Source organism: Tamandua tetradactyla, chromosome 17 (genome assembly GCF_023851605.1).
Source record: "Tamandua tetradactyla isolate mTamTet1 chromosome 17, mTamTet1.pri, whole genome shotgun sequence".
Taxonomy (NCBI): domain Eukaryota; kingdom Metazoa; phylum Chordata; class Mammalia; order Pilosa; family Myrmecophagidae; genus Tamandua; species Tamandua tetradactyla.
This window is the reverse complement of record NC_135343.1, coordinates 66692401-66705963: the sequence shown is the minus strand read 5'-3', so window position 1 is coordinate 66705963 and position 13563 is coordinate 66692401. Positions and strand designations below refer to the sequence as shown.

The window sequence follows — 13563 nt, the reverse complement described above, 5'->3', positions numbered from 1 at the left end:
GACAGTGCTGGCTACTCAGGGCAGCACCGGGTGTGGACCGCACTGCATGTGAATAGTTCTTGCATGTGGACGGCATCTAAATGTTAGCTGTTGCTGCTACCTGCCCTCCCCTCCAGGTGGCCTGTGTTTGCTAAGCCCAGGCCTGTGCAGCCCAAGGAGTCTGTCCGTCCAGTTCTCATCTGTTACAAGGAGCACTGGAAAGAGATCTGTGTCACTTCACTTGCTTTCAGCCACTGCATCGGTGGGCTTCACTGACGGCCCATGGGGAGAACGATGGTGAACGTGAGGAGTGGTGGGCAGCAGGGTCTGTGTCCAAAGTAGAGCTTCAGGGATCCACTGAGGCTTAGGGGCAGTTGAAGTAGAGACCCTGGCACCCATGTGGTCTGGGTGGTTGGGTCACTGAGATGGCACTGCATACAGCCTTTGGCCCCCATGCTGGCCCTCTTGTGACCCACCTGGCAGCAATTAGCTCCGTCGTGCCCTCTGTTCCCCAGCTCAGAGTCTCTTGTGGCTCTCATTTCCCTGAGAAAATGCCCATGGCATAATACCTTCAGGGTCCTCACAGCCTGGGCCCCCTCTCCCAGAACATCTCTGGTCCCACCTTGGTCCTGGGTCCCAGCCACACTGCTGGCTGCTGTGTAGTTCTTGGAAAAACCTACATGTTCCTACCCCAGGGCCGATGCTTGTGCTGTCCCTAGGACACATTCACACTGGAAGTGCATGGACAACCCCCCTCCACGTGGCCTCTGCCATGGTGTTCAGTGGTCGGAGAAGGTCCTGTGTGAAGGATCTGGAGCCACCCTTGTAGCCCCTCCATCCTTGTGGGGCATTGTGCTCAGCGAATGCCTTTGGGTTGATAGTTGAGTCCCCAGGGGTCGAGCAGTGCTAGGGATGGGAGGGCCTGTGAAGCCCATCTGTGGATTAAATGTGAGTGCCTGTTACCTCCAGCTGAGAGACAGGGGTCCACGTACATAGAGCTCAAAGGTGAGTCATGTCGAGGGGTCAGGTGGGGGCCCTGGGGGTGTAGCTGTCTCAAGTCACGGGCTGGTGAGCTCCCCAGGTGCTGAGCTTGGTATTGGCCTGTCCTGGGAGGGAGGCATCCAGGAAGGCTCGTGGAGCCGAGGAGGACTTGCAGGAGGAGGGCAGGCTGTGTGTCCCGGTTGGGAATTGCTCTCTGCCCAGCGGCCAGCCTCCCAAGACCCTGATTCCTTCCTGTGGCTGCCCGAGAGGATGACTGTCCCACAGGGTCCTGGTGGAGAGCCAGAGACCACAACCCATCAGGAAGGCTGTGGCCTCTGTGTGGGTGGGCCCAGGGCCAAGGGCTGCACCGTTTGGTTTCTGTTTTGCAACGTTCAGCGTGTTGGATCTCCTGCAAACTTTGGTGAATCAGCACCCCAAGAACATTTCTGTGTGGATTCCATATTGAATCACCAGCGAGTTCTTAAGAGTTTCCAATTCTATCCTCTGACCATGGGACATAGAACATTAGCTTTGTTTCCAGAAGAGAGTCAAAGAGAGGAAATTGCTGCGCCCTAGAGGGCTGCTGAGAACCCGCCGTGCCGCACACCAAGCCCTAACCAACCTCATGGGTCATTCGAGGACTCTCCATGGGGTGAGGTGAGCCTGGGGATCCCTGCGGTCAGGGAGGAGTGCTCCCCAGAGACACCCATCTTGAAACCTGGGTCCACACCTGCCACAGAGATGGACACCTACCTGGCCTGGAGTACTGGGGTCTGGCATCAGTGCAGCTCCAGCAGGGGTTAGGGTTTCCGAGGGTCACCAGACCTTTGGTCTCAGCATGCACCTCCCCTGGAGGACCTTTCCTACTGTTGCCCTTTGGATGGGCGCGCCTCCATGGATATGATTCAGTTGAGTCCTTCCCCGGCCTCTGGCGCTGAGCGAGTGGTTTGTGGAGTTTGTGACTTCCAAGGGGATTGCCTGGCCCCCTCCAAGACATGAAACCATGCGGCCCACAGAGGAGCATAAAAGACTCATCCCTCCTACCTGAAGCTGGTACGTCGATAGAAGGATGCCATGGCAGTGACTGCCCTGGTCCCTGGCTTCCAAGTGGCTGAATGAGGTAGAAATGGCAAGTTTATTTTGGTATGATTTCTTGTCACCTTCTCTGGCTGCAACAGCATGGCATCACACCAGGAAGCGTCATAAGTGTTCTCTCCTGATTGTCTGACCTAGGAATTTCGAGAGAATGGGAGAAAGGGGCCGTGGGGCCATTGCAAGCGTCGACATTGGTCAGACGTGACCCTGAAGCCAGGCTGTCCATTGGGCCTCTTTTCCAGGCCTTGTTCCGGGCAGGGCCAAACAGCTGCAGAGAGACCCTCAGATGCCATAGCTGGAAGTAGGGTTTGTGCTAAACTGAGGCATGGAATCCAGGGGGTTTGTGCTGAGCCGAGGCAGGCTAGAACCTGCAGGGTTGCAACTCCTTCCACTGTCCAGGCCGCGCCGTCCCTACTGCGGCTTCCTCCAGGGATGTTGCTGGTGACTTGGCCTGGGACAGCCAGTGCCCTGGCTCTGCTGACCAGCAGGTGGGCATGTCTTTGGCGCTGCCAAGAAGCCTCCTTCCCTGGAGGGCCTGACGTCTTTTGAGGGCAGACTGAGCCCAGAAGACTCTCCCACTCTCTGCAGACAGCTGGCAAGGAACTGTGGGCCCTGTAAAGTCTGCTCCTGTGCCAGAGCCTCCTGGGCAGCTTGGCGGACCTGAGTTGTGGGTGCTTGTGATTGTTCAGGACCTTGTAGCAGCATGATGGGATGCCAGTCAGTCGTGTTTGTTTTGAGATGCTTTTCATTACTAAGGCGCCCTGAGTTTTGGGCTGAACCCCCAGTGCACCATGCAGCTCCATGCAGCCTGGACTGGGAGAGTGCAGGTACTGAGGACAGAGGGAAGGAACACAGGGTTCAGGTGCTGGGACAGAGGGAAGGAGCTAGGGTGCAGGTGCTGGGGCAGAGGGAATGAGTGCAGGGTATAGTTCTTCAGAGGAAAGGCAGCTAGCTTTCAACTGAGATTCTGTCTTCCATAGGTAGGAATGGGGAGGGTGTGCGGGGGCAGGTATGTCTGCTGGCCTTCTTTCCAGGCCAGTGGGTTCCAACAGCTTTCCCTGGGGTCTTTCGTTTCTGCACCTCCAAAGGCCTGTGCTGAGCTGTGAATGCTGTGATGAGGTATGCTGAGCCGCTTGGATTGAGTGCTCTTATTTAAGCTTCCAGCCAATTAAATGAAACATCATTCATTGCAGCAGACACTCCTCCTTGCCGACTGCAGATGTGATCAGCAACAGATGAGCTTCACATGCCATTGGCTCATGTCCACAGCAGCAAAGCTAGGCATCATCACCTGGCCAAGTTGACACCTGGACCTAACTACCACAGCCAGTAACATTCAGGCTTTCTCCCTCAGCTGGACAGGCACATGGCCAACATGGCAGCATCTGCTGGTTTTCTCTCCAGGCCTCCTGCTTATTGAAGCTTCCCAGGAGGCGTTTTCCTTTTTCACCTCCAAAGGTCGCCGGCTGATGGACTCTGTGGTTCTCTCATCCTTCTGTTGTGGTTCTTTGGCTCTCTCCTCATTCTCAAAAGGAACTCTCTCCAAAATGTCTCCTCTTTATAGACTAATTAAGTCCCACATAGAATGGGTGGAGATGCATCTCCATCTAATGAAATTTAAAACCCAGAATTGAGTGAGTCACATATCTGGACATAACCTAATCAAATTTCCAAACGATAGTACTGAATAAGGATTAGAAGAAATGGTTGCTTCCACAAGATTGATTAGGATGAAAAAAATGGCTTTTCTAGAGGACATAAGCCCTTTTAAACCGGCACAGCCCCCTACACAAGTTCTCAAGCAGAGGTGTGAGCTCCTGCAAGAGAGCTCTCCAGCTGTCTGCCACAGGCTGGCAGTGGGTGGGCTGCCCAACAGCGTGGGTAGGGTGCCAAGTGTGGGAGTGGGGTCTGCACACTCCTGGCCGTGAGCTCCCACACTGCCATGTCCACACCTTGGATGGGCTCTCCCCATGTGGATCTAGAGATTCAGGGCAAAACCGTTCAAAGTCTGACTTGGTTCCTTGTGAAAATTTGTGGAAACTGAGAAACTGGTTCTGAAACTTATAAGGAAATATCAACAACCTAGAATAGCCTGAACAACTTTGTGAAAGTACAAAACTGGAGGCCTCCATTACCCAACTATGACGTGCCACAGAGCTCAGCTGAGTGAGACAGTGCCAGGCCAGTGCAGCCCAGGTGAGCAGCCAGAGAACAGCGACAAGAGCCGGAAGCAAACCTGTGAACAGATGGACTTCTGAGAAACTCACCAGAGCAGGTTCACTGGGGAGGGGACAAAGTTCTCAGCAAATGGTGCTGTAGGAGCTCCGTGGCCATAGGCAAAAACAGAACCTCGGCCAGCCCTGACAGCAAAACATGTTAAAAAATGAACTCAGGTTGACCATAGGCCTAAATGTAAGCTAAAACTGAAAAACTTCAAGAAAACATTTTATCTCATTACATCATTACATCCTAAAAACATGGGTTTGACAAAGATTCCTTAAATGTTACTGTTGAAGCACCAACGAGTGTAAAATTCAAGATCAAATTCAATTCGAGTTCATCAAAATGGAGCCCATTTGCTCTTCAAAAGGCATTTGTAAAAATAAGTAAGCAATTCACAACCTGGGAAGAAAAATTTGCAAACATGTTGAAGAAAAGACTTGTACCTAAACACTGTACAAGTAACAAACTGCCAGAACCCAGTAAGACAAACACTCAGTTAAAGAAAGATAGTTCAAAGTCTGAATGGGTCCTGTTCTAATTTGCCAGCTTCCAAATGCAACACCCCAGGGATGGATTGGCTTTTAATAAAAGGGAATTTATTTTGTTCGTTCTCCAGAGGAAAGGCAGCTAACTTTCAACGGAGGTTCTTTCTTACGTGGGAAGACACGAGGCGATCTCTGCTGGCTTTCTCTCCAGGCCTCTAGGTTCCAACGAGTTTCCTCGGGTATTTCCTTTCTGCATCTCCGAAGGCCTGGGCTGAGCTGCAAGTGCTGAGATGAGGTATGCCGAGGTGCTTGGGCTTTACTATGTTGAGCGCTCTCATTTAAGCACCAGCCAATTAAATCAGACATTGATTGCAGCAGGCATGCCTCCTGGAGGAGTGCAGGTGTAATCAGGAACAGATGAAGTTCACATGCCATCGGCTCACGACCACAGCAGTATAACTAGGGATCTTCACCTGGCCAAGTTGACACCTGAATCTGCCTCCCACAGACCCCTCACCCAGGATTCAGAGGGGCAAACCGTGTGTGCGAGATGCTCGGCCTCACTTGTCATCTGGCAAGTGCAGTCAAGGCTGCAATTTCCCCCTAAACACCACTGAGTTTCCAAAATTTGTAAAATAGAAACGACTGATCATGCCAAGTGTGGGCAAAAATATAAGGGAACTGGTACTCTCACAGGCTACAGGTGGAAATGGGCAGTGGAACCCCACCCAGAGAAGCATCCAGCAACCTCTTGGAACGTTAAGATATGCCTCTCCCATGACCCAGCCATTCCACTCTCAGGTATTTCCCTAAGAGACATGGAGGCCCACATGCACAAAACTGTTCATCATTCATTGTTTGGCTTCATTCGTAATCGCTAAACATGGCAAGCTACTCAGATCATACTCAGCAGCGAATGGATAGACGCTGTGGTCCATCTGTGCTGTGGGACATGCTCAACAATACACAGGAAAGAGCACCCATACTACCTGGGCATGGATGGATGTCAGCATGATGCGCTGCATGGAAGCAGCCAGGGAAAAACAATATGTCCTTTGGACTCCATGTCATAGTCGCGAAAAGGCAGACTGCTCCCTAGCAACAGAAAGCAGATGGGTGGTTTCTGGGGAGGGTCACAAAGGGGCCCAGGAGACTTCCGGGTGGCAGACTCACCGGGGTGGGTCCTCAGAGGGTGGGTCTTCGGGGGCAGTTCCTTGAGGGAGGGTCCCCAGGGAGCGGGTCCTCAGGGTGTGGTTCCTCAGGGGCAGTTCCTTGAGGGTGGGCCCCCAGGTAGTGGGTCCTCAGGGGGTGAGTCCTCGGGTCCGGGTCTTCAGTGGGTGGGTCCTCATGGCTGTGTTCTTGGGGCTGGGTCCTCCAAGGTTGGGTCCTTGGGGGCAGGTCCTCAGAGTTGGGTACTCAGGGGTGGTGGCTGCCCAGACCAGCAGCACTTGGGACCTTGCTGGGCCTATGGATTTCCGGGCCCCACCTGTTCCTGTGGACTCATAACCTGGGGTAGGCCCTCCAGGGACTCCGATGGAATTTGAGCCGGAGTTCTGACCCTCCAACTGCCTCTGCCCCTCGGACAGGTATGGGCTGCAGCCACTGTGGCGTCAGTCCTCCCAGACCACCTGCCTCCCCTTAGTTAGATGTATTTTGTATGTCAGCCTCTTTGTTTTTTGTGATTAAGAATTGTTCAGAACTAGAGTGTATTTAGAAAAATCTTGATGTTTAGAGCGGGTCAGTGCCCACATGTTGCTGGTGCCTGCTCAGCAGATGTGAGCCAGGGGCGTCTCTCTTTCCAAGGAGGCGTGCAGAAGGCTTCACTATTCCAGGTCTGCTTTCACCATCAAAACTTACTGTTCCTAAATTCTGACGTCTATTCATCGTTTGTCCAGCAGATCTTTCCTGCCACCTTGCTGTCGGGTCACTGGCCTTGGCTGTCCTCACAGAGTAATGAGGGTCCCATGGTATGCTCCAGGGACTGTGGTCCTGGGGGCCTTGCCTGGCAGGGCACTGAGGTTCGGGTCTTCACGGCACCCCATGTCCCTGCCCCGGGTGCTCTGTCCAATGCCAGGCACCCAGTAGTGTCCTGGAGATCACAGACCAGTACCACCCTGGAAACCGGATGCCTCGGGAAGCCTTGGGTGCATGGTTTTGTCCAGTGAATGTTGTCCCATGCCCCCCAGCAGGCCCTTCCCCACAGAATCAGCATGGGTCACTGTTACGATGCACACGGACAGGTGTGCCTCCTTCCATGCGGCCCTGTGATGGCAGTGCACAGGTCAGATTTGGCACCGTGTGGGCTGTAGTGAAAATGTACAGAAATTAAACATGATGCTCCTGCTCTGCCTGAGAGGATGCAGCACCCCTGGATGGGTGTCCACCTGGGCTCTGGGTGCCGCCTGCTGCTGCACTCCCATGGGTGTCCTTTATGCCTTGAGTGCTGTCAACTGGTAGCTGGGGTACTCAGCTGTGCTCGGGTGACAGGGAGTGACGGTGGTGCCAGGTTCGCCGTCTCCCCCCGGCCCATCCTCTACTCACCATCTGCCCGGTCCTGCCTGACAGTTCCCGTTCTGGATGCAATTTGGGGAGCTGGTGGCTGCCTTTTCAAACCAGTTGCCAGGTGCTGACATGTACATACTAAGCGCAGACCATGCCTATCAGGAGACAGGCCCCATACGTCAGGGCTGGATCCTAGGAAGAAATGGGCAGCTGGGATGTGGCAGAGAGGGCGGCACCCCAGGATAGGGGTTTAGCAGGGACAGGGGAGGATGGTGTCCTGGGGGAGGGGTCAACAGGGACAGGGTAGTGGTGCCCCGGGGGAGGGTGTCAGCAGGGGCGGGGGAGGGTGTCAGCAGGGGCAGGGGAGGGTGGTGGTGTCACATGGGAGAGGACCAACAGGCATAGAGGAAGGGCAACAGGGAGGGAGGAAGATTACCCAGATTCTGAGGGTTTCATTTTAAATTGGGGCCTGGTGGGTGGCCTCCTGTCTGGACCTCAGCCAGGCCGCACTTGCTGGGGCAGCCTCCTCCCAACTGCAGCCTCTCTGCAGTGGGCAGGGCCCCCTCTCCTGTCTGAGCTCCTGCCCCAGACCGTTTTGTCCTGAAGCCTGCAGGTCAGGGTGCTGGAGGGTCGGTCCTTGGGACGCGTTCGCCACACAATGTCCTTGTTTGCTTGGTTTTTAAGAATCTTCGGTTAAAAAACAACAGAGTTTTTAGCTTGTCTTTTATTTTTTAATTACCTGTTTTATTAACACGCTGCTCTAATTGGTTTATTTCCCTGCAGGCCGGTGACACTGAACACACATAAATCATTGTATTATATATTTAATTATAATGACAATTTTGAATTGTAGATTTAAAGGGTTTTTCTTCCAGGCAGTTCAGTTCACTTTATAAACATTAGCCAGTGTTTCCAGCTGCTGGCTTTGTGTAAAAATAATGATTCCATTTTTATCAAAATGGAATCCTAAAGGTTTCTGGATTTTTTTCCCTCATCTGTCGTGGGACTTGTTCCAGAAACCGGAGGTTTTGATCTACTCCTCATTGAGCATCTGCGTGATGTTCACTAATCTTAATGCCTTTTTCTGTATGTTTTAGCAGTTCATCCTTGCTTTTGAATTGCTCCCTCTGTGCCTTAGGGTGGCCTAAGCTTGTGGGTGGTGGGCATGGAGCGGATCCTGGGGCTGTGCTGAGCAGCCGTCCCGGGGATGCTGGCCTCTGCCTGCACTGAGCTTCAGAACCTGAGGCTGTGCCTTGGAAGTCGCATGTGCTGGGAGAGCCTGTTCCTCACACCAGCCTGGGACTGGGCAGGCTGGCCGGGGGGACCGGGTGGTGTCCTCGTGAAGGCCATCGAGGGGGCCCAGGCTAAAGGAAAAGCACGGACGGCACAGGATCCAGCCAGATGCCTGGACAGCATGCTCCGAGGAGGAGCCAGGGCTCTCTTTTACAACATTCCATGGAGTCCTCCATGGTGGGACAGGGCAGGCTGGCCTTGGGCACCCCAGGCACATGGTGCCTGCATGCCGTCACCGCTCTATTATCCCCATGTTCATCTTTTCAGGGCTGGGGCACAGAACAGCCTCGACATGAGATGGAAGGACCTTTATTGCCTGTTGTTTTTCTAGATGAGCAGTTGACAATGTGAGACAAGGAGGGGGCAGGCCTCCTGGGTGCTGACATAACCAGCCCCTCATAACGGCGCTTTCCATGGACTGTGCATCCTCGCCCCTCAGGCTCAGGGACAGCTGACCCTTGTCCCCCAGGCCTGCTTGTGCTGACGCAGGCTGTTTCAGACCCAGAGTCGGGACCCTTCTCAGCAGCCACAAGTAGGTTTCCCTTCTCCAGGGCCTGAGGCACACCAGAAAGGGCTCTGAGGGAGAGCAGGTCCGAGTCCCTGAGAGGAGCAGCAGGTAGACGGCTAACTGAGGGCAGTTCATTCCAGCCTCCCTCCTGCAAGCCTTGGGTGATATCCAGTGGAAACCCAGAAAGGGCCCCATCCCATCTCTTGGTTCTTTTGGTTAGTGTCTGTTAGTGACCCTCCTTTCCTACGTCTATCCATCCTCCCTACCCTGAAACCCACACAAAATCCTCACGGTGGGTTTGCATCTTTGGAACAATCCTGGTTGGGTAAAGGTGTTGGATCTGACTCTGCTTTGGTGCTTGCGTGTGCAGCTGGGGCCAGGCTCCCTGTGTCCCTTTGGGAAGACCCCATGTGGCCTCTGCCCTCACCCCCAGCCCCAATGAGGCACCTTCCCTTGAGTTGGTGCTGCAGAGGGTGTGCTGATCTTCGGGTCTGGGAGTCACCAGCCATGCCGGACCTTCATTTCACCAGCTAGGTGCCAGCTGCAGCGTCAGCTTCGCAGAGCTGTGAGGATGCACATTGCTGGGTCGCGACCCCAGCTGGTCTGTGAAAACCAATCTCCATCCTGGCTTTCCTCTTGCCACTGCCACACCCCCTTCTCCCATGCCCCCCACCTGCTCCACCGGGGGGTGGCCTGGGGCCTCAGAGCGAACTTGCCTGATGCAGCACCTGCACGGGCACTTCCATGTGATGGGGAAGGATGCTGAAGGCCAGGCCATGGGAGCGCAGGGACCCTGACCATTCCATGCCACCATGCCAGTTCCGTCCGAAACAGCATGGCAGATGGCAGGGTTGGACTGCGCTGGCTGTTCTTGGCTGCAGCATCTCTGCAGCCATCTCCTTGGGTGTCCATGTCTCGTCCCACACCTGTGGGGAGCTCATGAATCATGGCGCCAGGGGGCCACCACTGCCACGCACATCTCAGGGCCAGCACAACCTCCTGGTGCCCACCCCTGCACTGGGGCTGATGGAGGGTCCAGTGTGGCACCGTCCGCGGGGAGCTGTCCCGCAGACCCAGCACCGGAGCCCTGTTTCAGAGCTGCCAGAATGGGGGCCTGCTATTGGTACCTGCAGTCTGCTGCATGAATGTGTCTGCAGGGACATCTGTGGATGGTGGTTACTAGGGACGACGCCCGCTTGGGGCCTGTGCTCCCAAGACTCAGATCAAGTCTGAGTGCTGGAGGTCCATGGGGCGGAGTTTGTTGTTTGGATTTTTAGTGCTCTGGGGTGGCAGCATCTCAGCGCACTGCTGTGTTCTCTGATGGATCAGTGGGACTTGGCGTTCCTGAGGCATGCTTCTTAGTTCCTGGAGGCAGTTCTGGGCAGCACAACCTGTGAGTCCAGCATAAACGAACAAATCCAGCACAGGAACAGCTGTTTCAGCAAATACTTCTACAGTAAGATCATTATGTTGATTTGATAGTATTCTATATGAAACACAGATTTATTTCTATAGTGAACATTACTGGAGAAGTATTCACAGCACACATCATCATCTTTGTTCTCTATAGTGAATTCTATTTTCTAGAGTCCTTTGAAAAAATTTAATTTGAAAGGTAATTTTCCAGTAACTGGTTTTAAGGAAAACTCTTGGAAAGGACTCAGGCCTTTCTTTAAAAAACATCTTTTCAAAATCCTTTCGAATCATCTCTTTAATCAGTGCTGCGTGAGAAGTGTTATATGGCGCTTTCAGTTGTACACGTTTTTATTTTTAGACACTTTTATGGCTAGAGTTATTCAAACATTATAGTATTCTAAGATCAGAGGTGAGTTTCTACCTAGTGGGCCTGTGGTCAGTGTTTCAGAAAAGCCATCTTGCATTTTCTAAGGCTCAGGTCCCAGCATTTACAGCATAAACATCAGGTTTCTTTGATATTGTAGCAGTGTCCTGGGGAGGAGGGCAGAGCCAGGAAACCTCAGGATTTCAGATCTAAGTCGGGAATGCAGCAGTGTCCACCTCTGCGCAGTCCCCTTTGGGAAGATGCAGTCTCTGTTGGGCTGACACAGTGCCATCCACCTCCATGTAGTCCCTCTCCCAGCACAGTGCCAGGACTCCGGATCTGCTCCCAGAGGCACTATACCCAGAATAAGCATCGGTGACTGGGTTCTTGGGTGCTCATTTTAATCTACAAGCTGATGTGATTAAACTAAGGCCTGTTAGCCACATGAGCAGCCCATTTCAAGACTGAGTGACAGTGAGAGCATGTGTGCTAAGGGGAAGCTGTCTCACATGGGCCAGAGTAGAGCAGGGTGAATGCTGGCCAGGCTAGGAGAAGATGAGTTGAGCCTCCGGGCTGTGGCTGTGGTTAGATGACCCACTGAACCCTGCACTGTAGGTCATTCGTGTGGAGAGTCCAGGCAGCTTTCAGGAGGGTGGGAGATGGTTGACATGGGCTTCCCAGTCACCCACCTTGTTCTGCAAGCAGCCAGGAACTCCCTGTAAACTGGGGGCACAGGCAGGGTGCAGGGGCCCATCCTGTATTCTTGCACTGGAAGCCTTGGGCAGCCTTCATGCCAGTGGCTCTGGCTATCAGAGGCCTGTGCCTTTTGCTCTCTGGGGAGCCCCTGGGTGGATCCTCTCCCTTCAGTCTAGCACGTGCATGGTGAGAGCCCCCCACACCCCTTGCTGGTTTCCTGGCATGGATTTGCGCTTATTTTTTCCCCCCCTTTTCAGGACACCTTGCTGATAGTGGCACAGGTTTCTATAAATGAGCAAAGCCGTCAGGCATGATAGACTCAGGCCGACGGACAGAGCCATTTTGTAAGCAGCCGTGAGATCCTCAGCTTCTGAGTCGGGTTTGAGCTGTGCATGGGGGCACGTGGACAGGAGTGTGCTGGGGCTTCCTAGTGCCATGTGGATCCTCTGCTGAGATATATCCCTGACGGGCCTGCCACCTCCAGGTGCTTTGATTCTGAACCACTGCGTATGGCAATTTTCAGGCCCATTTCTTTTGCAGGCTTTTCCTTTGAGTTCAGGAATTGGTTCCCGCACACATCTGCTCTCGGCCCCCGTGTGGCGCAACCAGGCCTGGGCCTCGCTCCCCTCTGTCCATCCCCTCAGACTTTGCGATTTCTCACTATCGGGGGCCTCCTTCTTCTGCATTATGAAGTTGTCTGAGGGTGGAGGCTCAGAGCAGGGTCACATTTAGAGGGACAGGCATAAAAAATTGGTGAATGCACCTGCAGAGCCACCCACCAGCCCTGCATCCCCAAGGTCAGGTTTGCGCACGGCATTGAGGCTCATGCCACAGCCGGGACTGGCACTGCACTACAGGGTGCCCTGTCTGTGCTTTGGCCACCTTCACTTATCCCTTCAGTGTGTCAGTCAGATGCTCCCAGTCCTGGATAGAAGTTTACTTAAGATCCAAGTACTTTTCTTACTATGGTACCTGTTCCTCTTTGTCAGCCTGAGAAGGAAACCTCTGCATGTTTAAACTCTGTTGTTTAATTCATGCCGTGTCTGTGGCGGCCCTAGAGGTGACAGTTCTGCCTGCGTGCTCTGAGCACCAGGCCTGTCCCTGGTCTGGGCATGGGGTGCGCATGGCTGCCTACCCCCCAGGGCTGGGCTGCAGGCTCTGTCTGCGCTCGAGTCCCAGGAATATCCAGGCGGAGCCATGGCCTCTGGCCTCATGTCAGATCTGCCACCTCTCCATTTTCTAGCATGTGGATGTCCTAAAATAGACGCTTCTGAATTGTGAGCATGAGCCCAGGCAGCCGTTCCAGCCACATGGCACCTCATAGCAGCAGCTGATTAGTCCAGGTCCTGGGGAAGGCTGCCCATGCTGCCCTCCTCCCCTCACGGTCAACTCTGGGGCTCCATTCAGTCACACCAACCAAGGACCATTACGGCTCCTGGAGCTCTTCCTGACCCCAAGGCCAGGCACTACTTCTGTTTCTTCATTTGAAGATTCTTTCACTTTCAGCTTATGCGAGCCAGTGGGGGCAGCCCTCTTCTGTTTGGAGCAATGGCCGCGTCCAGTGTGGGGAGGGGCACCTGCCAGGGAACGTGCATCCTGTGCTCCGAGACTCCGCGGCACCTGCTGCCTGTGGGCTCTGCGTGCTGGGCTGTGACCTGCCCTCAGTTGGGAGATCCTGTGTTGAGGAAGATGGGTGCATGGGGTCACTTGCTTTTAAAATGTCTCGAGTTTAGGAAAAGAGTCACGTCCCTTAGCAGTTCCATAAGAAGGCGCTCGCATGTTTCCCTTGACAGCTGTTCGCACAGTGTGTACGTGTGGGGGCCACATGGGCTTTGTCTTTCATTTTGATTTCTTTTAACTACTAAAACTTGTGCTTTTGCTCCCCAAATTGGAGGGAGGCAGGTGGTGAGAAGACCCTGCTCTTGAAGAGATAAAGGCATTCTCAGTCCCAGGTTTGCTTTTCTGGAAAGCTCTGTAGATGTCAGAAGCTTGGGCCGTCAGTCGACTGTTCTGACCTGCTC

At 53.7% G+C, this 13563-nt stretch overlaps 1 protein-coding gene across 7 annotated transcripts in view; it reads left to right on the top strand.

The window, feature by feature from the left end:
- The window catches only part of LOC143661352 (uncharacterized), a 151984-nt gene that overhangs the window by 65546 nt on the left and 72875 nt on the right, over window positions 1-13563 (top strand). Inside the window, exon 1 of one of the 7 annotated variants that reach the window (XR_013164519.1) lies at window positions 450-6349. The exons of the other annotated variants lie outside the window; for them this stretch is intronic. The gene's annotated coding sequence lies outside the window, so the exon portion shown is untranslated. Of the gene's footprint in view, window positions 1-449; window positions 6350-13563 lie in introns of those variants that run through there. 7 annotated transcript variants of the gene reach the window in all.